Genomic DNA, 27,633 nt, shown 5'->3' with positions numbered 1-27,633 from the left:
CCTAACTTCCAAATAGTGGTCATTATTCTGCAAGAGTGAAACAGGCTGTCACAAAGACAACATAATCTATATTGATGCTATCTTAATTAAAAAATTAAAAACAAACATTGCAGAATTTCTTTTGTTTCTCTCTGTTTGGAGACTTGAAGTGCTGGCGACCTCATAGCATGGCACATGGCCATGAATTTTAAAACCAAGGCCAGTTTTAAATCACAGCAAGCCATATCCTTAACTTGTCAAAAGAGACAGGATGATACGTACATTTCAAGGTTTTTTGTTTTTGTTTTTTTTTTTTTAACATTTATTTATTATATATAAGTACACTGTAGCTGTCTTCAGATACACCAGAAGAGGGCATCAGATCTCATTACAGATGGTTGTGAGCCACCATGTGGCTGCTAGGATTTGAACTCAGGACCTTGGGAAGAGCAGTCAGTGCTCTTAACCGCTGAGCCATTTCTCCAGCCTGATAGGTACATTTTTAATAACAGTTGTATGGTGTGGAACAGCTTTCAGCAGAGAACACCCTGGTTTCATGGAGAAACAAGAGAAAAGGAACAGACTTGAGCTGTAGCTGGGGACATTTAGATGAGACATCAGGAATAATGATGTGTATCTGCAAGGCACGAGACAGCCTGGGGATTTCGAGAACAAGAATGCGAGAATGTGTGGGAGCAGCCTTGCTCCTATCCGTGTTGGAAGTGGAAAGGATCGTCCATGTCATATGCCCTTTGAAATCTGAGGTTCTGTCTGTCCACAAGTATGGAGAGCTTAGTTGTTCCTCAGAATCCAGAGTAAGGCAGAGAGGACAGTGTAGACTAGAACAAGGAAGCCTAGTGCTCCATCTTCAAGAGCCCATCCCACTGTAAAAGGCAGTTGGTACCCTAGCAGGACCAACAGAAAGGTTTGGGATGTAGGGGTCATCTATAGTTCAGTGCTTTTTCTCCATTCACGATAAGCATCTTCAGGCAAGCTTTCAAGTTTCATGGCGAGTGAGGTACTCTTTAAGTGTAAATATTAAAAGACATCATTGTTCATTCTTATATGGAAGAAGAACTATACAAATGAAATAATTAGAAAAGTACAACAGAGCACAGTCACGAACCCCTTGGTGAAGTAAAGCAACAGCAGGCCTGGGTCTGTCTTAGAAGAGGAGGGATGTTTAAGGAGACGCTCCAGTGGAGGGATTTGAGCAGTTATGGAGGGTTGAGAAACACCAAGGAGGGAGGTTTATGACCAGTGGAGAGTGTATCGCATGGAGCAGCTGACCTCAGTCTACATGTGTGAGCGAACAGGGAGGTGATAAAGTGAGTAACTAGTGGTGTGTGGTCTCAGAATTCTTTGAAACTCAGCCAGGGATGTCTGGATTTGAGGATGAAGGGGGAAAGAGCCATGTGTGCTTTCGGGTAGGGTGGGGTATATTGAAAATCCCGTTATAGATCTGTTTGGCAGCAGTCCCAATAAGGAAGTTCAGGTATTTCATAAAGGTTTGGTATATAATAAAAGATCAGCCTCTCCTTCCAGTTTTATGTATCAAAATGTCGTGGTTGATTTAGTGTTCTTAAATTGCTACTCTGGTATTTTAGAGAATGCTTAAGAAAAGATGGCTAGGTAAAATAAACCAGGGTAGCCTCCTCCTCACACAGCTGTGCTGACCTGGAACCATCACCAGATGGCCATGTTGACCTTGGTCTTCACACTTAAACCCTTTCCTCAGCTTTGGTCCTGTTTGGTGTTTTCACTGCAAGCATGCCAGCTGCAGCCAGAAATGCTGGCAACCCAGACTTCTTAGCTGTGGAATCATTTGTGGCTTTGTTTCAAGCACCCAGTATTATGCTTATAATAGGCCCATGAGCCATCGGAAAGGGACTTGGGAGGAGCACAGGGTGTTGTCTCCATACACCAGGGCAGCTGGTCTGGCAGAACCCAAAAATCACTCCTCTCTTTTTCTCTAGGCTGCTGTGTCTTTAGGTTTCACTTTAAAAGAGGGATTAAGCTGGATAAATGTACAACAAATTCACATAAAAGGACCTTTATTTGTACATAAGCTAGAGGTTAACCTGCCATTCTAGAGTAATTTAGATCTCCGTGGCAGCTGAGCAGGAAAATTTAATTGCCTGAAGACAAAATTAAGTCTTTGGGGACTAAACCAGTTCTACAAGTTGAGCACATTTGGACCAATCACACGGTTTAGCCCTAGAGAAGGAAGGCTGCACCTTCAGTAAGCACCATGTGCAATGCTTAGACTTGGAGGGCCTAGTGCCTATGGAACACTGGTGGGTTTGAAGAATTCGGTCCCTGGAGTATGAATTTCAGTAGTTTCAACACTAAAGGAAGTTGTGAGGACATTTGTCCACACAAATAGAGTGGTGGAGCAGTCTTAGTCCCATCCTAAGAGGAGTTTTCATGCTCAGCGTGGCTGCAGTAGCAGGAGAGTGCGTGCCTCTTCCTTGAAATAAGAGCATAAAATAGAAGTCTTTCTTTATGTTCTCCCCATGTTGTCTCAGAGCATATGCTCATACTTGACCTAACCTCAGCAGATGGAACTGTCTTTGACTTGAATGAAGCAGATTTTGTCCTGGGGAAAGCCAGTATTGCCAACTGTTCCCAAACTGGAAAATAGAAGCAAGTTCCTGAAATGCTTGGTTCTTTGAGTACTAATGAGTGATTTTCAGGTAGCAGGCATTGCTTATGGCACTGATCTCACTGGGAGAACAGAAAGTGAATCAAACATGCTTCTTCAAGAAATATGGGGCTTGGTGACCATAGCAAATGGACAAATCATGAACTCAGTGCCTGGGACTGGAGACGTGTGAAAAGTCAAGAAATAGATTTTGAGTTCAGTTCCAAGCGTGCACATAGCAGCTCAGTACATCTGTAACTCCAGTTCCAAGGGATCCAGCACTCTCTTCTGGTTTCTAGGGGTACCTGGCATGCCTTGTGTGCAGCACACATACTGGCCCTGCCTAGGTCCTGCCACATGGCCTATTAACTCTCAGTCTCTAGTCTTAGCTCCTCCTTTCTCCATGTCCAGCTGTTGACTCCTTGTGCCTGAGATTACTTCCTAGAGTCCCTATCTCTGCCGAATGTCCTACATCTTCTTTCATGCCCCAGCTATTGGCTGTTTAGCTCTTTATTTAACGTATCAGAAGGTGATGGAGAACAATGTGTACAAAATATGGAGGCAGGAGATGCTTTATAAAAAGGATAATACCAAACGAAGTCTGGCCTGTCATCGGATCTCTGCCATCTGCCAGTACAGAAACCAGCCTTTGGACCAAAAACAGTCTTTACACAGGGCACAGAAAGATTATCCCAATATAATTAGTATGTGTGTGTGTATAATATATATATTATATTATATAATATATATATATATATATATATAAAATGTTAACATAAGGGAAGGCAAAATTTTCATGGACTCCAATGAGTCCAGACCCAAAAGTCTTTTTGCCTCACTCCTTTTCTGCTAACAGCTTGAGTGTCCTGCCCTCATGCCTGTCAGATTAAGGCATTTGAGAAAACAGAAATGGGAACATCTTCCAACTTTTTCCTATGAAATGCTAATGAAAGAATTCTCGCCTTCTAAAGTGAGTTCCAAGACTGTCCTCAGAGGGGTATTCCTCCACTATCCACATCGATAAGTAAGAGAATGTCCCCATTTCAGAAGACACAGACCCAAAGACCTGCCAAGACACAGGGCAATGCTCTCAATGAAGATCAAACTAAGAGTTCTTTATTTTCTCTAAGTCAAGAGCAGGTTCATGCCAGAAATAACTTTTGACCTTAAATCTAAAGAAGAGAGGGTTTATTAAGCCCCCCAAAAGTTCTGCTTCAGTTGACTAAAACAATCTGTCTTGTGCTGTAAAACAGTGGTTTTCCCTAAGCAGCAGGTACGGCTGCATGAAGATGTTCTCTCAGCCAGATGTGGTCAGCACACAGTTGTATTAGCTAAAGCTAGGACAAAAAGGAGTTACTTTGGATAGTTTACAAAGAAAGGTCTGAGCAGCAGGGTGTGCTGTGCTCCACTCAGGTGATTACCATCAGTTCATATCCTGTTGCCTCCAACCAAACTTCTGCCTGGCTGTCCATAAAAACAGTTTTGGTGTCCAACATGAATCCAGGCATAGCTCCCTACTTAGCTGCTGTTTAAGTTAGGGTTTTACTGCTGTGAACAGACACTATGCCCAAGGCAAATTCTTATGAGGACAACATTTAACTGGGGCTGGCCTACAGGCTCAGAGGTTCAGTCCATTATCATCAAGGCAGGAGCATGGCAGCATCCAGGCAGGCATGGTGCAGGCATAGTTTCGAGAGTTCTACATCTTCATCTGAAGGCTGCTAGTGGAAGACTGGATTCCAGGCAGCTAGGGTAAGGGCCTTAAAGCCCAGACCCACAGCGACACACCTACTCCAACAAGGCCACACCCAATCCAACAGGGCCATACCCTCTAATAGTGTCATTCCCTGGACTGAGCATATACAAATCATCATGGCTGCCTCCACCACCTCACTTCTTACCCAGACTTCCCACATCCTCCTCCAGAGTCTACCCTGGTGAGTAACTGTGAAGAACTTTTCTGAAACCCAGAAGATTTAGCCTGGGTCTCACAACTAGTGCACCAGCGTAGGCTGGCCTCCCTGCCTTAACAGCAGAGTTGTAGCAGGACAGCTGTACTCTGAAGATGCCATATTGCCCTGGCTTTTGGTTACTTACACTGGTATTTAGCCATCTGGTTGTCCCCGGATGTTCTTGCTGTGGCAGGGATTGGGGAGGTAGGCCTATCCTAGATGTTCCTGGTGCAGTAGGTCTCTAATGGACAGCCCTTGGATGGACAGTGGAACTCAGGAAACAGTGCACGTCTCTCAGCACCTTGTGTGGCCCAGAGGACTTGGCAGGCAGGGAATTGGGTGGAGGGAAGGGATCTGAGCTGTGTCTCTAGTTCTGCAGGTCTGGTGAAGGCAGGCTGAGAGATAAGTGGACACTAGAGTTAGCACAGCTGAGTATGCCCCCTGAGAACTTGGCAGGCAGGGGAATGAGCTCTCTCCTTGTTTTAAATAAATATTTCACGTAACTGACTCAAAGAGGTTTTATTTAGGTATGATGCCAAGCTGTTGGACACATTTTACAAAACCAATTGACTAGGAAGTTTATGTACTATGCAGAGGAATTTTCAGACAGTTAATGGGGCACTTGGACCCCGTACCTCAACCTCAGTCACCCTCATCTGCCTTGTGTAGTCTGTTTGGCATCATGGTTGTTTCAGTCACGCTCACTTCAGTAGTATGGAAGTCTAAAAGATAAAGATGTATTTGATGTCTTTTCGTGTGTGTGTGTGTGTGTGTGTGTGTACATGTATGTGGGAACATGTGGGTGTGCCATTGCATGTGGAGGTCAGAGGGCAGTGTGGGAGATTAGACTCTCCTTTTGTCCTGTTTGAGTCAGGGTCTCTTGTCAGTTCCCCCTTCCATCTGTCAGGCTAACAGCCCACCGAGTTCTAGAGGTTCTGTTGACTCCTCTTGTCTCCATGAAGAAGCACGAAGATTACAGATGTGCACCGCTGTGTCTATCGTCCCTGTGGATTTTAGGGATCCCAACTCAGGAGTCAGGCTCATGCAGTCATAGTGTGATCTACTAAGCCAACTCCCCAGCCCAAGAGACAGACTTAAAAATAACCCCCAAATCTATAGTTCTATTATCACACCGAGTACAATTAAAATGAATTCTATAGTTTTATATATTACTTAGTCTGTGCTCAATTATTCTGATTTTTCTCATGTATAGGAATTTTTAAAAGTCTGCTTAATTCACAGAATAGGATCAGTATGCCATGTTTGGTGCATAAAAAATTCCCCTTTCTATCTCTTTCCTATCCCTTTGTTGACTGTATCCTCATTGTGGTGGTTTGCTTGGTCACATGGAGTGGCACTATTAGAGGTGCAGCCTTATTACAGTAGGTGTGGCCTTGTTGGAGAAAGTGTGTCATTGTATAGGAGGACTTTGAGGTCTCCTGTGCTCAAGCTCTGCCCAGTGTGGAATCAGAGCCTTCTCCTGGCACCTACTGAAGTCAGTCTTCTTCCACTGCCTTCTGAAGAAGATGTAGAATTCTAGGCTCCTCCAGAACTAAATCTGTCTGCAAGATGCCATGCTTCACACCATGATGATAATGGACTAAACCTCTAAAACTGTAAGCCAACCTCAATTAAATGTTTTTCTTTATAAGAGTTGCCTTGGCCATGGTGTCTCTCTTCACAGTAATAAAACCCTAACTAAGACACTCATCAACACCATTAGTCCAATAGCTCACTGCTCTCTTTACTAAGAACACCCATTGAGCATCCAGAGGAAGAGCTGGCCTTTGATTCAGAGGCAGAGGTAAGCAGATTTGTATGAGTTTGAGGCCGGCCTGATCTACAGAGCAACTTCTAGGACAGCCAGGGCTACACAGAAAACTTCTGCTTTGAATCTATCCTCCCTAACAAGTAAAGTGGTCAGAGCATTTTCCAGGTCCTTGTGCAGTTCCTAATGTGCTGCACTTGGTCCTGGTAGCTGTATTCTTTTCACACCCAGAGAAGCTGAGAAGCTTCCCCTTGGATCAGTACCTACAAGTGGAACTCCCTCAGATGTAGGTCATGTGGCCAACTGGACTCTGTGCTAAATTGTTTTCCAAAGTAGTTATAGAAGTTTTCACTCCAACAATATACACTGTTATAATTTTTATTTTTGTGTGTATGTGTGCGAAATGTATACTAGAGAAGACATCAGATCTCTGGAGCTGACATCTTCTCTAAGAGCAACAAGGACTCATAACCAAGAAATGTTTCCTGCACCACAACCAGCCATCTTTAATTGATCTCTCTTCCACATGTCAGCAACATTCTCTGTTGCCAATCCAAACAATGATTACTTAACGGTTAGCATCTTTTGGGAGAGCAAAGTCTCCAAGGGAAAAGATAAAGAGTAGAAAGAAAGGACAATAAAATGCAGTTGTCTCTCAGCCTAGAATCATCAACTCCACCCCAGCTCCCTTTCCCCAGGGCATATGGTGGGGGAGGGGCTGACGAGCAAGCTTTAAAGACCAATTTGATGAGAACTATACCAAGTCTCCCTTAATGACTTCAGCAAAGTTGACAGCTTCCCTCCCCCATTACAGGTGCCTTGCTCAGAACAAAAGTGCAGACTTCATTGAGTCCCTCTAATTATTTGTTTTCCATTCCTTCAGTCATGAAGCTGTGAGCCATTTGGGGATAGTCACACTCTTTTCTTCTTCTATGTTTTCCCATGTCCAAACAAGACATGACCAACATCAGTGCTGATTGAGTGAATGTCATTGAAAGCATCTATACATTTCAAGGTATCTTCCACCCAGAGAGAACCTACATACTACAGCAGTCTATTGGGAATTTTTCTCCTAACCATGGGCAGACACAAGGTTTTGATTAGTTGATATGACACTCAGTCATAAATTCTATAATCTATGTCTAGAAATGCTTACATGTAGGGTTGTATATAATAAGCAGGGGAGCAAGGCGTTCACCTGCATCAAGCTGTAAGTCAGACCATTGTGGTCAAGTCATTACACCTGTAATGCTTTCTGTCATGTTTAATTACAACCGGAGCTCCCCTCAGGTTAAATGAAGCCAGCTGTTTTGTTACTGAACCTTCTGGAACACAGCTGGCCAGTGTTTTACCTACTTCTATGGCTGCTTCTGTTCTGCTATAGTGAACTTTAGTAATTGTCACACAAAAGATTGTGCAGTGAGCAAAGCCTATACCATAATCTAAGCCCTCAGAAAATTTGCTAATTTCTTTCTACAGTTGATACATTAAAATTACAGAAGGAAAAATGATTTTGTGTCTTATGTCAGATGAATAGCATAACCCTTTGATTTAAGCTATTAATGTTATCATCAATTTTTTAACCTCGAAATGCATTTTTCGACCTTACCTATTTTTAGTTGGTTAAGTAAGTTAATACCAGGATTGTTCAGTACTTCTGGATGCCCCTGTCATATACATAGCTCTTTTAAAATTATAGATGAAGATTCATTTCTGTTGAATTCTATTAAATTGCTTGTTAAGTAAGAGTTAATATCTACATTAAATCTGTGGCCAGTGTATAAATTATACACAGAGAAGAGTGTAGTCTCCATACTAGGTGGGGTGGTGTCTCACGGTAGACCTATACATGCATAGGGCAGCTCAATCCATGCTTCCCCATATGCATCTCTGACTTTACTGAACAAGGCCTAGAAGCTGATCGGGTGAGACAGTTCCCTGCCAGCTGTGTACTTGTGCAGAGCACAGAAGCATTGCTTGTTTTGGAAACGATCTAGAATAAATGATCACTAATACTTTGGCTCCTACAATGGCTGTTTCACATGTTAGACTGTGATGAACTTACATGTGGGACACGAAGCTAGTGCTCTAAGAAGACCACCAGAGTGTAGGCTTTGGCTTGTGTCTCCATATCCCAAAACAGCTCCCAGAATGCAATAGTCTTAGAATGCTTGTTGGGTAACTGTGGTGGTTTGAATAGGAATGCCATCCATAGCCTCATATATTTGAATGCTTGGTCATTGCCAGCCTGGTCTACAGAGTGAGTTCCAGGACATCCAAAGCTACACAGAGAAACCCTGTCTCAACAAACAAACAAACAAACAAACAAACAAAAAATGGTGCTACTTGACAGGGATTTGGAGTGGAGTAGGTGTGGCTTTGTTGAAGGAAGTATATCACTGGGAGTGGGCCTTGCAGTTTCAGAAGCCTCAGCTAGGACCAGTGGCTCTTTGCTCTTTGTCTCTCTCTTCCTACTGCCTGTGGACCCAGAGGTAAAACTCTCAGCTCCTTCTCTCATACCATGTCTGTCATGCCTGCCACCATGCTTCCTACCATGCTGAGAATGGACTAAACCCTTGAAACTGTAAGTCAGCCCCAGTTAAATGCTTTCCTTTTGAAGAATTGCCATCATCATGGTGCCTCTTCACAGCAATAGGACACCGACTAAGACAGTAAGCTTATTATGTAAATTTCTTCACAGGTATGGAGGCTCATGAAGACAGGATTCTGAAAGTCAAAGAAAGTTTGAGTGCTGTGGATATTAAAGGAGTGGCAAAGTATTACTTGACCATTTAAAAAAATGTTTGTGAACACATATTTAAGGTAACTTAGTGACAGGTGTATATAACATAGAGTGTGGTGGTTGGAATATGCTTGGTCCATGGGAAGTGACACTATTAAGAGGCCCAGCCTTGTTGGAATAGGTGTGGCCTTGTTGGAGGCAATGTGTCACTGTATAGTTGTTTCTTGAGGTCTTCTAGTACTCAAGCTTCACCCAGTGTGGAGAGAGTCTCCTTCTAGTTGCCTTGGGATCAAGATGTAGAGTTCTTGACTCCTCTAGCACCATGTCTGCCTTCAGGCTGCCATGCTTCCTGACATGATGATAGTGGACTGAACCTCTGAAACTATAAGCCAGCCCCAAGTAAATGTTGTCCTTTGTAAGAGTCCATTGGTTATGGTGTTTCTTCACAGCAATAAAACCCTAACTAAGGCATATAGTTTGAAAACAGTATACAAAACCTGAAGGGACAAGACTTCACTTCTGTACAAGATGTAGAAAATGGCTAGAACCTGTCACTCTCTCTGACAGTGAGAGCAGGACACAAACACTATAAAGCCACAACTTGCTTCATGCCCACAAAACAACCCAGGAAACAAAATCCATGGAGAAAGCACTACATTAACTACATTTCAGAACAGATCAAGCCTGATGTAGCGAAGCTATACCCATGGTTGCTTTTAATCATCAGTGACATGATAGAAGTATCACTGAAGGGAAGTCAGATGCAGCCTACCTTTAATTATTTTGGATGACTATATCCTGACTGTCATAATAGAGTCATAAGGGCCATAGTGGAAGAACTAGTCTCTATGCATCAGCATAGCCTGAGGGTATGCAGACGAGCACATATTGGCTGAAGGACCAGGAGATGCTCTCGAGATGTGCACTTTATCTCCCCAGAGTAAACTGTACTTTTGGAAGGTAGAAGTAAGACAGTAGAGAAAGTGGAGCCCCACTTTGAGAATGTTGTACATTGTAGGAGCTTCCTAAGTCCAGAAGTTTTGCTTGCTTTCTGTGAATTAAGGAGGAATTGTTTCAGTTTGGCGCAATCAGTTATGAAGCACAGGCCTTTACAGGTGGTAGCCCTGCAATGAATGCTGGGAAAGAAATATCAAAATGCAGAGCTGTGCCAAGACTTTGAAATATGGAGGTAGTAGAAAAGTCCAACCCTCAAAGCCTCAGCTAGAGCTGGAAACAGCTGGACTAGAAAGCTTAAAGAGGCCCCCTGCTAGCAGGAGGGTGGATTTTTAGGATGAGATGCTCAGAAAGATTTCTAGTTTGCTGGCTCTAGCATTCTAAGACATATAAGAAGAAACACCCAATCCTACTCTTAAAGTAATAAAAGCAGACGTGACTAAATTCTAACAAGGTTCAGCAAAACATGGGCCTTTCTTATCCAACTTCAGTTTATGTATACTCTGTCCTGCAGGCTCAGAAAACTGTTACTTCAGAGTGTTAATATAATTTGCCCCAGTCTTGATAATTATTTTACATGAAGTAACTACTATATAGCAGAAAAAAAAGGTAAATTATTAAGATCAGTAGGTGTGGTGGCTTGAATAAGAATAGTCTATAATAGGCTCCTAGATTTGAATGCTTAGCCATTAGGGACTGGCACTACTTGAGAAGAAATAGGAGATATGGCCTTATTGGAAGAAGTGTGTCTCTGGGGGTAGTCTTTGAGGTTTCAATAGCTCAGGCCAGGCAGAGTCTTTCTTCGAATATCTAGGAAGAACTCTTAGCTACTTCTCTAGCATCCTGTCTCCCTTCATGATACCATGCTTTCTGCCCTGATGACAATGGATGAAACCTTTGAAACTGTAAGCAAACCTCAATTAAATGCTGTCCTTTATAAGAGATGCCATGGTCATGGTGTCTCTTCACAGAAATAGGGCAGTCACTAAGACAGTAAGTAAAACAATGTGAATCACAGTCAAGGGAAAAGAATGTCAATAGAAGCAGATCCACTCACTGATAGCCAAGTATGCGATTGGCAGGCAGAAAAGTTTTTAATTATTATTAAAATGTACAAGAATTGAGTAGGTAAGTTTGACAGCATTGTTAAAACTGCAAAGGCCGTGGTAAGTAAGGGACATCTGAGAAGATGTCATAGACTGTGGGTTCCATAGAGATGTGGTAACTAAAAATACTATAGAACACAGAAAGGACATCAAGTGAGACTAAGGAATTTTTAATAAATTGTAGCATATCATCCATGAGAGAAGTGGGACATCAAATATCATGTCCCTGAAATGCCTCTCTCCATTGGTAAGTATCTGCTGAAGAAACTATGGCAACAGACCTGTTCATGATGGAATCACCCAGCTACTTCTTTCTGGCACACTGAGAACCCTGTAAGCAAGCATTATTGTAGAAAAAAAAATAAAGCCTTGCTGCACATATATTAATCCTTGGAATGCACATATACTAATCCTTGGAATGCTGTTCATGCAAAGGAAAAACAGGCTAGCCAACTGTTGATGCTATGGCATCTGAGCATAATCCTGGAGGTCTGTAAAAGTTCTGTGGTCCAGCTACCAGTGCTGGGCCTCCTGGAGTGCTTCCTGCCCAGCGTGTATACCTACTCTGTGCTGGTAAGTGTCAATAGGCCTTTGTTGTATATTCTGTTCTTTATTCTTTTTCTACCTGTGCCACCATCCTAGCAGAGCCAGGCCACAGACATTTCACATGAGATTTGTTAATACTGGTGTGTTAGTGCACACTGTTGATAGTGACAAACATACCTCCAAATGAAAGACGTTAGCAAGAGAAGCTAGCTAGCATGGGCATATGAAGACTGTACTAGGTTTGCAACTTTTCTGTAACTTCAAACGATGCTTTGGAAATGTTGTTTTAAAACACCTGTGTGAAAATGTCAGCACATCTCTAGCAGGGAGGCAAGAGAAAATGAAGCAGAAATATGTGAGACAAAAAAATAGCCAAGGGATTTTCAAACTATTAGAAAACAGTAAGGCTCACAGTTAATAAATTCAGTGACTACTAACAGGATTGATGGAAAGAAGACACAGTAGGCACACCAGAGTCCAACTGCTGCAAGCCAGAGGTGAGGTGAAGCCCTGGGAGGGTTCAAGACAAATATGTACTGCTTTCAGACAGGACAGAGTGCACTGCAGCAGCGGTCCTCAACCTTGCTGATGCTGTGACCTTTTAATGCAGTTCCTTACGTTGTAGTGACCCCTAATCACAAAATCATTCTTGTCACTATTTCATAACTGTTATGAATCCTCATGTAAATATCTGATGTTTCCAATGGTCTTAGGTGATGCCTGTGAAAGGGTAGTTTGACCCCTGGCCCCAAGGGATCATAACCTAGGTTGAGAACCACTGCACTAGACCAATATATTTATGTAGTAGAGTGAAAAGTCATATTAATTAGACACATCTCTGCAAAATAGACGTTTATAAATATGTGTGTGATAGAGAGACAGAAAGAGAGAGAAAAAGACACAGATTCAGAGATGGAGAAAGGATGAGTGGCTATGTCTTCCTATTGCTGATTTTAAGTAGTTGATGCTTTTGAAGTTCTTTATAACATCATAATTTTCACAGATTCTGGTTTCTTTTTTCTTTCAATATGATATTTTTATTGATTTTGGGGGTTATTTCACATCATATACCCGATCACACTCACTTCCCAATCTTCTATGTCTGCCCCCTGGCCTGTGAGTCCCTCTCAACAACAACAAAATCAAGTCTAATTTATGTTATCTCTATACTCACTGCAGCATGGTCAAACTCTCAGTGGCCTGCCCCTTAAATAGAACTGAGTTCTTCTCCCCCCCCCCCCCCAAATCCCCGCCAGAAACCACCAATTGTGGAAAGCTATGCTTCGGTGTTCTTATCACATTTTTAAAGAGTTTTCTTTGATGGCTTCCTGTTTAGGCTGTTACTTTGTGGTGTGGGTTGGGTTAGGATAGGAGTTGTCACAGAAGCCTTCCATGTCCCTCTTTCTCAACTGTGTATCCGGGGTCATTGATATCACTGTTATAGCAGTTTCCTTGCTCTCTACAGTCAGTGGGAACACAGATCATAGCTTCTACATGGTTTCTGTTCACAACATAGACTATAAACACGGCTCCCAGTTGCAGTAGGATCACAGACCCAGATAAGACCGTTGGAGGTAGCATGGACAGCAGATATCAATAAGGCCTCAAGTAGCATTGCAGACCACTCAGATTGGTCTGGCTTCTGGAGGCCTAATAGCCCATAGACCTTGACGTTGCTTAAGGTGGCATCACCACCACAGACTTCTGCATGGCCCCATGTGGCCACATCAACACAGACCTCGGATGCAGCAGGACCTAAGACCCTGACTAGGCCTTTGGAGGCAGCAAGAACCCAGAAATCACCATGACCTTAGGTGGCAGTACATGCAATTCACTTCAACATGGCCCTAGCAGAAGCATGGCCCATGAGCATCAACCTGGCTTCAGGCTGTGGCATAGACCACAGACAGGAAAGAACTCTCCTCCCCAGGAAGCATTACAGCTCTTGCATGACAGAAACTTTCCGAAGATCCTTGATGGAGTAAATCTCATACCTTTATTCCTTCTGAATAGGCTTTTACGTACATTTTGGGGTGGGTTGGTGTCTGACATCAGATGCTTTCTATTGGCTTGGTCTGAGATGTTAGGGATGCCGCATCTGCATGTGGAGAGGCTTGGGGGCACTGCCCCATGTGACTGACTGCCATGATCTTCTCCATTGTGTGCTCTGGTCACCAGACAAAGGCCTGTTTGGGGGAGCAGGTGAAGTACCTACCGTCTTCTGGCATGAGGTTCCAGGGATTCCAAACCCACTCAATCTTACCAAGTTTCCTGGCATGGTCCACTGCCCCACAGGCTAAGACTGTGACTTGAAAGCTGAATTATATAAGGTCTCAGTAATTAAGGCCATTTGCTATTGACATAAGCATAGAGAAAGGAATAATAAAGACACTAAATTTGGATAACAAAGGTCCAGTAATAGACTCATGCATTTGAACGACTGATATTTAATAGGATGTGGAGCAGAGCCACAACAGCTCTTTGACTGTCAGTATACAATACAGCTTTGGTTCAGTGTTGCATTATATAAACTAACTAAATGCATATTTCATATGTAAATGTTAAATGTAAAACTGTTAAACTTCCAGACAAAACACAGGAGAGAACCATGCGTTAGGCTAGGATTTCTGAAATGTGATAATGAAAGAAAGCATAAACCTTCAAAATAAAATAAGGTAAATTGAATTATGTCAAAAATAAAAACTACTGCTTCTGAAGAGACAATATTAATAAAAGCCATAGGCTGTGAGAAAACATTTGTGTGTTTAATAAAGAATATGCAAGTATCCACAGCATGTATTAGTAACTTTCAGGACTTACTAGTATAGAAAACTAAAAGGGAGAATTTTGAACATTTCACTAAAGGAAACATGCAGATAGCAAACTAGACAAAACATGCGACCAATGTCTTAGTCATTAGAAGAAGGCAAGTCCCTGCCCTGGTGAGAGGATGTTCCACATTTATCAAAATGGATAGAGTTAAAAAACAAAACAAAACAAAAACACCTCTGAGTGTTGGGGTAGAGCAGCAGACAAGCACCTCTCACACACTGCTGCTGGGGGTATAAAATGACAAAATGAGCAAGTCACCGGAGCTAATTTTTTCTATCATTTCCTAAGGAGGTCATTACACCCTGAGAAGGTGTCACAGAGATAATCATGAGCTGTCTGTTATTTTGGGTATGTCTGAGGAAGTTAACTTGAGGGGATAAAGCACATGACCCCCTCCAGTGTGGACAGTCCATTCATTCAAAGTGTGACTAGAATAAAAAAACCAATGAAGAAACAACTCTCTTCCTTCACCACTCTCCAAGCTGGGCACCAGCTTTTTCTTGCTTTTTGCTTTGAACTTGACTGTAGTTAACACTGTTGTTTCTCCTGGATCTCCAGCTTGTCAGCTGCAGATTCTTAGACTTCTCATGCTCCATCATTACCTAAGCCAATTACTTCTAGTAAAATTTATGTATATATGTGTATATCTCCTTCTATCCTATTGGTTCTGTTCTGAAAACATGGACTATTACACACTCCTATGTGTTTACCTGAGAAAAATGAAAACATATGTGTAGTTTTACCCAGATGATTATAGCAGGTCTACTCCTAACAGTGAAGAACTAAAAATGACTCAAGGGTGTCAACAGGGCAGGCAGGATGTGGAATATCCACATAATTAAATACTATCAATCAGGGTACAAAGGAATTACTTATGCACACAACCAAAATGACTCTCAAAACACCCACGGAATGAAAGAAACTGCATACGGAGGCTTATATGCTGTATATCTCCACTTGTGAGGCATTCTTGGAAAAGCAAATTAATCTGCAATAAAAAATGCTGGCTAGCAGTGGAACTCTGTGAGTGCACAGGGCATAAAGAACCTTCTAGGGGAGGTGATAAGCTCAGAGCTTGGAGCGCCTGAGAGGTTTAATGGGGTTGTGATCTATCAAGCTAACTAGGGTGCACATTTTAAATAGCTGCAGAATGTCATAGCCTTTGTCAGTTAAGCTTTGGGGAGAAGACAGATATGTCTCTATACATATGCAAATGTGTAATGCATATGCAAATATGCAGAGAAAGCAGAGAGTTGGTTCTGTACAGCTAAGTGGACTGGAGATTTAACACTTTATTGTATATAGTTTCAGAATTAAAAAAAAAAGATTTTAGTTTTAATTGTGTGTACATGTCTGTGGAGTTAGAGTCCAGGCTGTTATGAACTTCCTGGCCTGGGTGGGGCAAACTGAACTTGGATCCTCTGGAAGAACAGTAAACAATTTTAAATGGGCCATCTCTCCATTCCCAGTTTCATGGGCTCTAAAGTATACTAATAGTATTTCTTTCATATGAGTGTGTGTTGGGGATGCTTGTACATATGTGTGGTCTGCTTACTCATGTATACACATGTGAGGGGCAGAATATCTTCAGTGACTTTTCCACTTTATTTCTTGAGGCCTTAATGGAACCCAATCTATGTGTGATGTCTGATCACTTTGGACTATTTGCGGTAAGATTCTCACTATGTCTGCTTAGCCATCATCTCCTCACGATGTGACTTTCTGTCCACTGAGCCCTGTGCTGCCTCTCTGCTACATTCTGCCATTTTCCACGTGCTGTATGCTGGATTCAGAGCTCAGCCCAGTTTCTCTAGAAACTCGATCTTGTGGAAGCATATGATCTGTGAAGGAATGGAATGGGGGTGGGGGAGGGGAGGATGGATGGGGAGGATGGGGAGGAACTCATGGTTATGGGTCCTACACAACAATGACTAATTTTCACTGAGTTGTTTCTGTTTATTGAAATAAGGAACGCCTTCAGCAAAATGACAAACGTTTTCATAGCCTGATACCTTAGCAAAAGTCTTCTCAACATTTTGATTAAACCTAAGCCAGGACCACATGTGTATGTACTTGGCAGGGTGATGGTTCACGTGTGCATGCCGAGCTCATGCTGTTTCAAGTTTGCATCCTGCTTTTCATTAACTATCACAGCACTAGCATTTCCAACTATCTTAATTTATTTTCTTGGAAACATGCCTTTTACGGGATCACAATGTTTGGGACATTGAAACATGATTTACAACCAATTCCTTATGGTTGGGTATAGGATTTATTTACCGTTTTTAAATAAAAATAATTCACTAATAAATATACTTACATATCTACCTTTATGAATCTTGTATCTAAACATCAATTACTACATGTGGAATTGCTAGCTTTAAAGTGCTATAAATGCCTCCCTTCCCATGTTCTAATATGACTACATTTCTATTAAACACGGCATGGTGTTAAGGAAGGGCTGCAGGCCTGCATTTAAAGGCTGTTAATACATGTGGGCAAATAGTTTTTTTAAAAAAAAAAAACTGTGCTTATTTACATTCCCCTTAGCAACTGTGCTGTATCCCAGCCTGTTGAGAGCCAGGCTGATCCAAGGTTTTCTCAGAGACAGATGAAAGAATAAAGGGAATCTAGTTCTGTGTTCTTGCCCAGGGGCAGACTTGGCAAAGTGTGGTCTGGGGCTTGGGCAAGGGTCTTGAAGGAGTTAAGGTTTTGGTTCCTGGGAACTTGGCTTTCCCCCTGATCCCCAAAGACACTGGAATTATCAGTCCCAAGGCCACTGTGTCCTTGGTCTCTGACAAGCTTGAGATGTTCTGTGTTCCCTTTGTGCAACATTGCTTGATTGGCTTGATTTGCTTTCTGCTGACGGTGCCCCGTTTCTCCCCTAAGAACTGCGTATAAGATGCTGTAGTTCTTAATAATCTTGCTTGCATGAGCCATCGATTATGTGAGAACTACTGATCCCAAACTTTCTTCTCTATCTTTTATCTTCTTTATCTTCTCATCCCCTGCTCATCATTGCCCTTAGGACCCTGTCACCGAAGAGAAAATAAAATAAAAATGACCTGCTGGTTCTGGTCATCAGCCAAGCATGAATAATGTCGGTTTAAAAAATAGATTTTAGAGGCAAAAACATAGTATTTAATTCTTAATAGATTTTTTTTTTTACTATTAGAATGACTTAAGGTCTGTTACATGCTCCCAGGTCATAGGAACTTCTCCCTTTATGAACTATAAACTGCTTTAAATTTTGAAGCAGAATGCTTTGGGGAGACAAAGTGGACTTGTATAATAAGCTGCACACCTCCATAATAATCCCATTGCTCAACATAACAGTTTTAGATCTTTCGAGTCCACCCAATATAAAGTAAATCTTGGACTGTACCAAGGGCAGAGGCAGTGAGTAAATGTTCCACAGAAATGAATAAACGGAGCGTGATGCTCATGGCCTGATCTTGGTACTCAGGAGTCAGAGGCAGGAAGAAGCCCACGAGTTTGAGGACAGCAAAGACTGGCTTAGTGAGTTCCAGGCCAGGGAAAGTCTATCTCAAAAACATAAAGTTAGAAAAAAATTAATAAAATAAATTAAGCGGGGAAATGTAACCCAGGAAGTTTGAGTGGACAAAGAATTCGAACTCAAACTATTTCTTAGAGACACCATTCTCCATACTCTATGAAAATTAAGTTATAACTTCCTGCCATAGTTGTTGAAAGTACGTGTTTCAGGTTAATCGAATATTTATAAAACAGACCATTTCACTTATTTTCGCAATCAAGATCTGTTTGTAATGATGAAATTTCTCATTAAGGAAGGAACTTGGGGGATGGCCCAGTCATAAAGTGCTTGTCTCATAAGCATGAGGCCTGGAGTGCACGTCCCAGCTCTCAGGTCAAGCAAACAATACACACACACACACAAAAAAAACATGACCGGGTGTGGTAGTGATTTTGTAACTTCCTGAAAAGCTCTGTCTCAAAAACTAAGGTGAAAACATTCACTGTTGATCTCTGGCTTCTCTGTTCATGCACACACAGAGGCATACTCACGCCCACTGGGGGACAATGGGATTAGTTTGACACACATTTGTTCAGATAACCACACAGAGACCATCAGGTCTTGTGGTACTTTAGTTTGAGATGAAAACAAGAGTTGGATACACAGTAATTAACCATTCAACTACTGCAAATTGTCACTAAATAAGCCACTCTCCTGCTCTTTTAATGTAGCTGCTTTCGTTCTTTTAGATCTAGGTAGGATTGCCAGTTAATATAGTATAGAGGACCTAGACATTCAGCCTGATACTTGGCTATTTATTCATATTCATGCATCATTGCCACCAAAACCAAAATACAGGATATTTTCATCAGTCTAGAAAGTTCCTGTGTGCCCTCCTCCAATTATCTATCCTCCCATGAGACCCAGAGGCCCCAAACTCTGACTTTTGTCATTGTGGATGGCCTTTACGATTTGGTGACTTCATCTAAATTGAGTCAATAGTGTGCATTTTTTTTTAGCAGAGATAATTTTATTAAGCATAAAGTATTTTAAATTTATTTATATTATTCGTCGTTGTCATTCCCTTTGTTACTGAATGGGATGTTGCTGTGTGGATATTCTGCAATTTGTTTATACATTTCCTGTTGATGAATTGGAACATGTTTTTGACTTGAGGCAATTAATGAACAAGGAGGCTATGAAAAACGCTACACCAAGTTTTTTTGTAGGCACAAATGCTTGCTTCTCTTATATAAATCTCTGTGAGTGGGACTGTGGCATTATGGGAGGCATATCTATCTGTTGTGTGAAATGGAAACTTAAGGGTTCTTTGGAAAGTCAGTTGGATGGTATTTTGCTGGGGCAAACACATGAAGGAATGTTTCATTAAAATGGACACAGGTGAAAGGCTAAGGCAGACTCGTGAAGGAACATTTCCCTGAAGCAGACACAGAAGAGAGGATGTTCTGCTAAAGCAAGCACGTGAAAGGACACGTGATGAAAGATTCTTCGCTAACAACACATATGTGTTGGTCTGCCTTACATTGCGAATCGAGCTGCATTTGTCAGGACTCCATAGAAAGAAATGCGCCAAAAAACTTTGGTGGTGTGCTGCAATTTCTTGCTGCTTCTGCAGACTCAGGCTGTATGCACATGCACAGACAAAACCCATGCTGAGGCAAGACATGTGCTGAAGCAAGGCAGACTCACTATACTATAAAAACTTTTCCATTGCTTCTTTAAAGATTAACTTTTGTTATTAATATGTGCATATGTATGTCTGTGTTTGTGCATGTGAGTATGTGTACAGGTTTTCCAAATTTCCTTGGTGTCTGTTGTAATGACTCCCATTTACCTCTAAGTTTTAAAAATCTGACTCTTCCTCCATCTTTCAGTTAACTGGCTAAGGATCTGTTAAACTTGTGGAATTTTTTTTCAAACAACCAACTTTTCATTTCATTGATTCTTTGTATTTTTGTTTGTTTATTTCTATTTCATTGATTTTGGTCCTGAGTTTGAAATTTTCTCCGACTTACTCTGTTGTGTGTTACTTATTCTCATTTTTCTAGAGCTTTCAGGTGTGTCAATAAGATACTAGTATGAGATCTCCCCATTGGCATTTAGTGCTATGAACTCTTAGAACTTGCTTCATCGTGTCCCATAGGTTTGACTAAGTTGTACTCTCATTTTCATTCAATTCTAGAAAGCTTTAATTTCCTTCTTAAATCATGCTTTGACACATTATTCATTCAGAATTGAGCTCTTCAGCTTCCATGCATTTGTACACTGTCTGTTGTTTCTTTTGTTGATATCCAGTTTTAGCTCATGATACTCAGATGGGATTCAGGGTGTTATTTTGATTTTTAAATATCCGTTGAGACATGCTGTGTATCCTAATATGTGGTCAACTTTGAAGAAAGTTCTATGAGCTGCTGAGAAGTTAAGTATATTTTTTAGTGTTTAGATAGAATGCTCTGTAAATGTCTACCTGGTCTATTTGATTTATGATATTATTTAACTCAAATATTGATCTTATTAGCCTTGGTCTGGATGAACTATTGATAAGAGTAAGGTATTGAAGTCACCTACTACCACTCTGAGGATTGGTATGTGAATGTAGCTATAATAGTGTTTCTTTTATGATTTGCTCTTGTGTTTGGTGTGTAAATGTTTATATTCGTATTATTCTCTGGATGTGTTTTCTTTCCATATGTATGTTGTGTCCTCCCCTATCTCTTCTGATTAGTTTTTATTTGAAGTCTATTAAGTCAAATATTATGATAGCTACACTTGTTTGCTTCTTGGATTCATTTGCTTTTTTCATCCTTTTACCCTAACGAGATGTCTGTCCTTGAGGGTGAAGTATGTTTCTTAGATGCCACAGAAAGATTGACCCTGTCTTCTAAACCAATCTATTTGTCTGAGTCTTTGTACTGGTGAATCAAAATCATTAATCCTGACAGTTGTCAGTGAGCAGTGTTTGTTGGTTCATGTTATTTTGTTGTAGTGTAGCCCCCTCCTATCATTTACTCTTAAGGGATTATTCATTCATTGTGTCCTCTTGAGTGTAGTTGACCTTCTCTTCAGACTGACTTTTTCCTTCTAGTGCCTTTTGTAGAGCTCAATTGCTGATTATTGCTTGATTTTTGTTGGTGGTGTTGGAGAATTCTTTTTTCTCCATCAATTGTCATTGATTATTTTGCTAGTTATAGTATTCTGGGCTGGCATCTGTGGTCTCTCAAAGTTTGTAAAACATCTGGGCCCTTCTGGGTCTAGAGTCTCCATTGAAAGATTGGAGGTTATTCTACTGGGTCTGCCTTTAAATGTGACTTGATGTTTTTCTCATATAGTTTTTAATAGTCTTTATTTTGTACATTTTGTGTTCCAGCTATTATTTGTTGTAGATAATTTCTTTTCTGCCCATCAATTTTGTCTCCTGTATTCTTTGGTAGCTTGATAGGTATCTCTTTCTTTAGACTGGGGAATTTTCAATCATTTTGTTATAAATATTTGCTGTGCCTTTGGCCTGGGTTTCTTCCCCTTCTTCCATATCTATTATTTGTAGATTTTGTCTTTTCATAATCTCCCAGATTTCCTAGATGTTTTGTGGGTGATTTTTTATATATAACATATTCATTGACTGAATGATCGACTTCTTCTACATTGTCTTCCAGACCTGAAATTCTTTCTTCCACATCTTGTACTCTGTTGGTAAGCCTTACCTCTGTAGCTTTTGTTTGGCATTGCAAATTTTTCATTTCTGGGTTTCTGTTGGATTTTCTTTAGTGATTCCATTTCTTTGTTATCTACTTTCATGTCTTGAATTGTTTTCAGTATTTTATTTTCATCGCCTTCTTTAAGGCATTCAGCCATAATCCTTTACAAGTTCTTGAACATATTCCTATTGTTACTTTCAAAACCTTGTTTTGTGCTTGAGCTAAATTGTTTTTCTCAGGGCCTATTACAGTTGCTAGCTTCTAGAAGAGGCATGCTGTTTGGTTGTTCATGTTTGTTTTTACACTGGGATCTGAACAACTAGAGTTATGACATTTGCAGTGTTTTTTTTTGTTTTTGTTTTTTTTTTTTTGTCTTGATATTTGATTTCATGTTTGATTTGATGGATGTTCTATTCTTTGGTTGTTGTTGGTCTCTTTCAGTCCTAGCAAAGGGTAGTACTGGGTAGAAAGTATTCCTGCTGTTTGAGGGTTGTTTATCATAAAGGAATGGAGATGTGCTAGAAGGAAAGAATGAAAAAGGGTGGCAGTAAAGATAGGAGGACCCTGTATCTACACCAAGGGCTTGGATCCTTAGGGGATGGAGGTAAGATGAGAGGAGGGTCTCATGCAAGTAGGCTGCATCAGGACTAGGAGTGCTGAGAAACTAGATGGAGGACAAGAAGGATAATAAAGGTTGCCTATGTGAGGCCCAGCCACTGTGGCCACTGTGGGGACCTGGTAGAAAGTGATTCTGTGGGCTGTCTGCAGTGTTTCTAAATCACCAAGGACCCTGTCAATGCAATTTGTTTCATTCCACATCACTGCTGGCAATGAAACTATCCATGGGGATGCAAGAAGGAAAATTTAGTTTAGCTCCACTTAGTTAGCCAGACTGGAGTCTGACACCAGGCCAGTTTATTTAGACATATTTAAGTATAGCATAATTTTGGAAAATAATTTCTTGGTAACAATTATTCCAATCCTATGTGTACAATAGTACTTAAGGCAGGATTAAGCTTAAAAAGTACATGTGACCTTTACCATGAAGATGGGATTTGTAGCTTAACGGCCTACGATCTGGTGTGGTTCCTGTCTGAAATTATGTAGAGGTCAGCAGAATATAAACTACTTGTGACATCTACCTTAACAATGGGTTCTATTGACTGAGAAATAAAGAGAAAGGTCTAGGGAGGAAGAGTCTAGAATAAACATTCCAGGGATTTGGGTGAGGCCTGGCTCTACAGATAGCAAAGGACACCAGGTCATTAAGCACATCCATTCCTAGCCTTCCGGGTGGAAAACAGGTATTCATTCCCTCCACTGAGGAGACAGCTCTTTGTGATTAACATTTCTGGTTTCTCCAATGCTGACCTGTGAGTACATGTGCCTTCTCTATCTATAAAGAAAGACCAGGCAGAAAAATGGGAGAAAAATGCAGGGCAACAGGGCTAAAGCATGGAGAGAAGAGTTCTTCAGGCTGGGAATAGGAGGGACAGACAGGTGACACACGGACTTCAGAACTGTGTGCATGAGTCTTGGGACAGGCTGTGCTGCAGAAGCAAGGGAAGAACAGAGGGTGAGGTGAATGAGGAGTCAAGGAGATCTATGGAGCAGGGTGCTTCAGCTGTAGAAGGCAGAACGGAGCAGGATTGGGGTGGAGGGTGGGAGGGATTTTTAAGCTGTGAAAAATAACAAGTGCATTTGATGGAAGCGGCCAGTATAGAGTGCATTTGGTGACAGCAGCCGGTGTAAAGAGTGCACTTGGGAGTGTTCAGAGAAGAGAGGAGAAGCAGTGCGGATGGCTCAGTGTCTGCTCTGTGTGCTTCATGTGCAGCCTCATTTGTGCTTCCTAAATTCACGCTGGTCCCCAGTATGAGGAGGACTGGCTAGTCTCACACTGAGCAAGGTGCTTGGTTTTCTCATTAAGAATGGGAGGCCACGGGACTCTTCAGCTTGCTCTGTACTTGTGTGCTTTAAAAACAGCATTTAGAAAGTACAGTGGGTTCCTGATCTTTCCAAGATTTTTATCATGAATGGGTGTTGGATCTTGTCGAATGCTTTTTCCGCATCTAACGAGATGATCATGTGGTTTTTGTCTTTGAGTTTGTTTATATAATGGATTACGTTGATGGATTTCCGTATATTAAACCATCCCTGCATCCCTGGAATAAAACCTACTCTGGAAATCAGTCTGGCGGTTCCTTAGAAAATTGGACATAGAACTACCGGAGGATCCAGCAATACCTCTCCTAGGCATATATCCAGAAGATGTTCCAACCGGTAAGAAGGACACATGCTCCACTATGTTCATAGCAGCCTTATTTATAATAGCCAGAAGCTGGAAAGAACCCAGATGCCCCTCAACAGAGGAATGGATACAGAAAGTGTGGTACATTTACACAATGGAGTACTACTCAGCTATTAAAAAGAATGAATTTATCAAATTCCTAGGCAAATGGATGGACCTGGAGGGCATCATCCTGAATGAGGTAACACAATCACAAAGGAACTCACACAATATGTACTCACTGATAAGTGGATATTAGCCCAAAACTTAGGATACCCAAGATATATAATACAATCTGCTAAACACATGAAACTCAAGAAGAATGAAGACCAAAGTGGGGTCACTGTACCCCTTCTTAGAATTGGGAACAAAACATCCATGGAAGGAGTTACAGAAACAAAGATTGGAGCTGTGACGAAAAGATGGACCATCTAGAGACTGCCATACCCAGGGATCCATCCCATAATCAGCTTCCAAACGCTGACACCATTGCATACACTAGCAAGATTTTGCTGAAAGGACCCTGATATAGCTGTGTCTTGTGAGACTATGCCGGGGCCTAGCAAACACAGAAGTGGATGCTCACAGTCAGCTACTGGATGGATTACAGGGCTCCCAATGGAGGAGCTGGAGAAAGTACCCAAGGAGCTAAAGGGACCTGCAACCCTATAGGTGGTACAACATTATGAACTAACCAGTACCCCGGAGCTCTTAACTCTAGCTGCATATGTATCAAAAGATGGCCTAGTCGGCCATCACTGGAAAGAGAGGCCCATTGGACACACAAACTTTATATGCCCCAGTACAGGGGAACGCCAGGGGCCAAAAAAAAAAATGGGAATGGGTGGGTAGGGAAATGGGGGAGAGGGGGGAGGGTATGGGGGACTTTTGGGATAGCATTGGAAATGTAACTGAGGAAAATACGTAATAAAGTATATATATATATATATAAAAAAGAAAGTGCAGTGGGGAACCTGGGGCATGCTTTTCTTATACAGTTCCTAAGTGATGTAGAATTCTGGATTAGTCATGACTTTCAAGGCTTCTAGACATGGAGTTCAGTTTTTCAAAATAATGGGACCACATTATAGCTTCCCAGAGGTTTCTTCCCATTGCAAACCTGAAGTGCTGGGGACTATTTATGGATAGCATACATACATACATACATACACCATACAGCCTCGACCCAGGGCCTACCAGAGACTCAGGACACCCATGATCTCACTGCTACCGATGACAGGGTTCTAACCAGGAGAGAGTTTCTATCTGAGCTCAGATGATGGGAAAGCTATCCAACATGATACAGATAGAAACTTAACAGGTGAAGATTACCTGTGCTTCTAGAAACTATGAATGCCAATGAAAGCAAAGAAAGGCCAAGGAGCAGCTTCAGCCTGAGGTCCCCTGGAGCTATCCCTTCCACTGAGCAGCTTCTCCAAAAGGTTCCACTGTCTCCGTCCTCCCTGACTAGCTAGGAATGAAGGCAGTGACCCACAAGCCTTTGGGGAAGCTGTACTTAGAAGACATCAAAAGCCCTTAGGAGCTGAGGGTCAAGATGCCTTTTCATTCCGCAGTTTTAAAAAGTATTTGAGGTATAGGAGAGGTGTAGGAGAGAGGAAGCAGATACTCATATGGAGCAAGGCTCTAGAAGGAGAAGCATGTGACAGTCCTTTGCAGTAGTTCCGACTGCCTGTTTTGCATTACCCGCCCCCGCCTTCAATCTCAGAAGTTATGAATAATACCCATTGTCCTCATCCCTGTCTGTGATCCAGCTCCAGGATTTCTCTTGTTCCGTAGTGATACTCCCTTCCTTGGACATCAGTAGCACACTCCTGTCTACCACCACTGGACTCTGCTTCAAAGTTTATCTGGCTGCTTCCCAGAATCCCTTGTGTCTCCTCTCAAGGGTCACTGGCTGACTAAACTACGTAAAGAAAGGGCATCACAGACTCTGTCCTGGTGGACACACCCTTCCTTTCTGACTCAGTCTCTGCTCACTTTTAGCAGTTCTATGTTTTTCAGGATCTGCTCATTGAGCACAGAGCCTCCTTCATGGTATATAAACCCTTGACCACTGAGCCTTGCCTAGTAAAACAAAACAAAACAAACAAACAAACAAACACATAATTTCCTGGTTTTAAAATCACATTTACTGTGTTGGGGGGGGGGGAGCACACATGCCACAGAGCACGTGTGGAAGTCAGAATAACTTGAGGGAGCTAATTCTCTTTCCACCAGAGGGAAGTCTGGGGTGAAACTCAGGTCGTCATGTCTGGCAAAGCAAGATGGTCTGTCTATTTGTACTATATTGGTTTATTTTCCCATCATATGAGCTCAGATAAAAATCTCCCCCATGATTAGAATTCTGTCACTTGTGGCAGTGACATCACTTGTATAGTGGGTCTCAGGTATCATAAAGGCACTCTTGGGCAGTTGGGTTGCCTTGATGGCGGATGACCTGCTGAATTATTTCCCAGAACCCCATGATCTATGTTTAAGTATATCACAGTTGCTAGCTGCATGAAGTGCAGGAGACAATGTAACCAAGAGGGTAAAGCCATGTACTGAAGAAGATGGAGCAGCAGCTGGGAGGGGCTTTCTGTCCTTCTGATCCACTGCTGCCCCTCTCTTCCCTAGCCTTTCTATTCCACACAATAAATATTCAGGCTTCTGCCCACTTGACTTTGTCTTACAGCTGAAAACAGTAAGTTTACAAAGTGCCCCAACTCTATTCCTCGCCCAGCATGCACGGTTAAAGATGTCTGGGCCCCACTCCTTTTTGTGTGTGTGACATGTGTGGGAATGCTCATAATGGTTAGAAGAGGGCATTTGGATCCCAAGCTGGAGTTGTAGGGGGTTCTGAGCTGCTGAACCTGGGTGCTGAAAGATGAACTGGGGTCCTCTAAAAGAGTACCAAGTACTCCTAACTGCTGGCCTGTCTCTCAAGGCCCCATGATGTACCTTTTAGTGTAACTTATGCTATCATTCATTATCGCAAGTTTCAGTATTGTATATAATGAAATCCACCCAGTTGCCTTGGTAGGGTAGTGCCTGTCCTCATCAGATTGCTTCCATTCTCAGTACCTACAAATACACTCACTGCTGCTTCCTCTGACACAGTCTTGACAGTTTACATTTAGCTCCCAATCCATCTGTTATTTATTCTCACACAGGAAGGGAGAACATTTTTAGTTTTAGTTTTAGTCCTTGTGATAGCTACTGAGTTTTGAATGTTTTTTGCTCTCTCCAAAATCCATGTTGAAATTGATTCATCAAGTATTGGGAGGTGTAGCCTTGGGGCCACAGTGAGTCAAGAGGGCCTTGAGATGTGTGCATCTAAAACCACTAATGTTGCCAGAGAGATGGTTCCATGGCACTTGTTCTTGTAGAGGATCTTCGGTTAAGATTACAAGCCCCTACTTGGTAGCTCATGGCTACCAATATCTTCTTCTGATCTCTGAAGATACCTGTCACACATGTGATACACATACATGCAGGCAAATCACTCAGATATATGAAATAAAACGACATAAATCTAAAAATACGCCTTAAAGTCATATGGATTGTTCATCCCTTTTTGCTCTCACCCCTTGAACCACATGAGGGGTGG

General features: G+C 41.8%; 1 long non-coding RNA gene across 2 annotated transcripts in view; it reads left to right on the top strand.

Moving 5' to 3' along the window:
- LOC110309959 (uncharacterized) overlaps positions 1 to 27,633 on the top strand; it is a 37,990-nt gene that overhangs the window by 8,366 nt on the left and 1,991 nt on the right. Inside the window, exon 2 of one of the 2 annotated variants that reach the window (XR_015044664.1) lies at positions 9,045 to 9,166. The exons of the other annotated variant lie outside the window; for it this stretch is intronic. This is a non-coding gene — a long non-coding RNA (uncharacterized LOC110309959). The remainder of the gene's footprint in view (positions 1 to 9,044; positions 9,167 to 27,633) is intronic. 2 annotated transcript variants of the gene reach the window in all.

Source organism: Mus caroli, unplaced genomic scaffold (genome assembly GCF_978045245.1).
Source record: "Mus caroli unplaced genomic scaffold, Mus_caroli_1 scaffold_12, whole genome shotgun sequence".
Classification (NCBI taxonomy): domain Eukaryota; kingdom Metazoa; phylum Chordata; class Mammalia; order Rodentia; family Muridae; genus Mus; species Mus caroli.
This window is presented reverse-complemented; position numbering and strand designations above follow the sequence as displayed.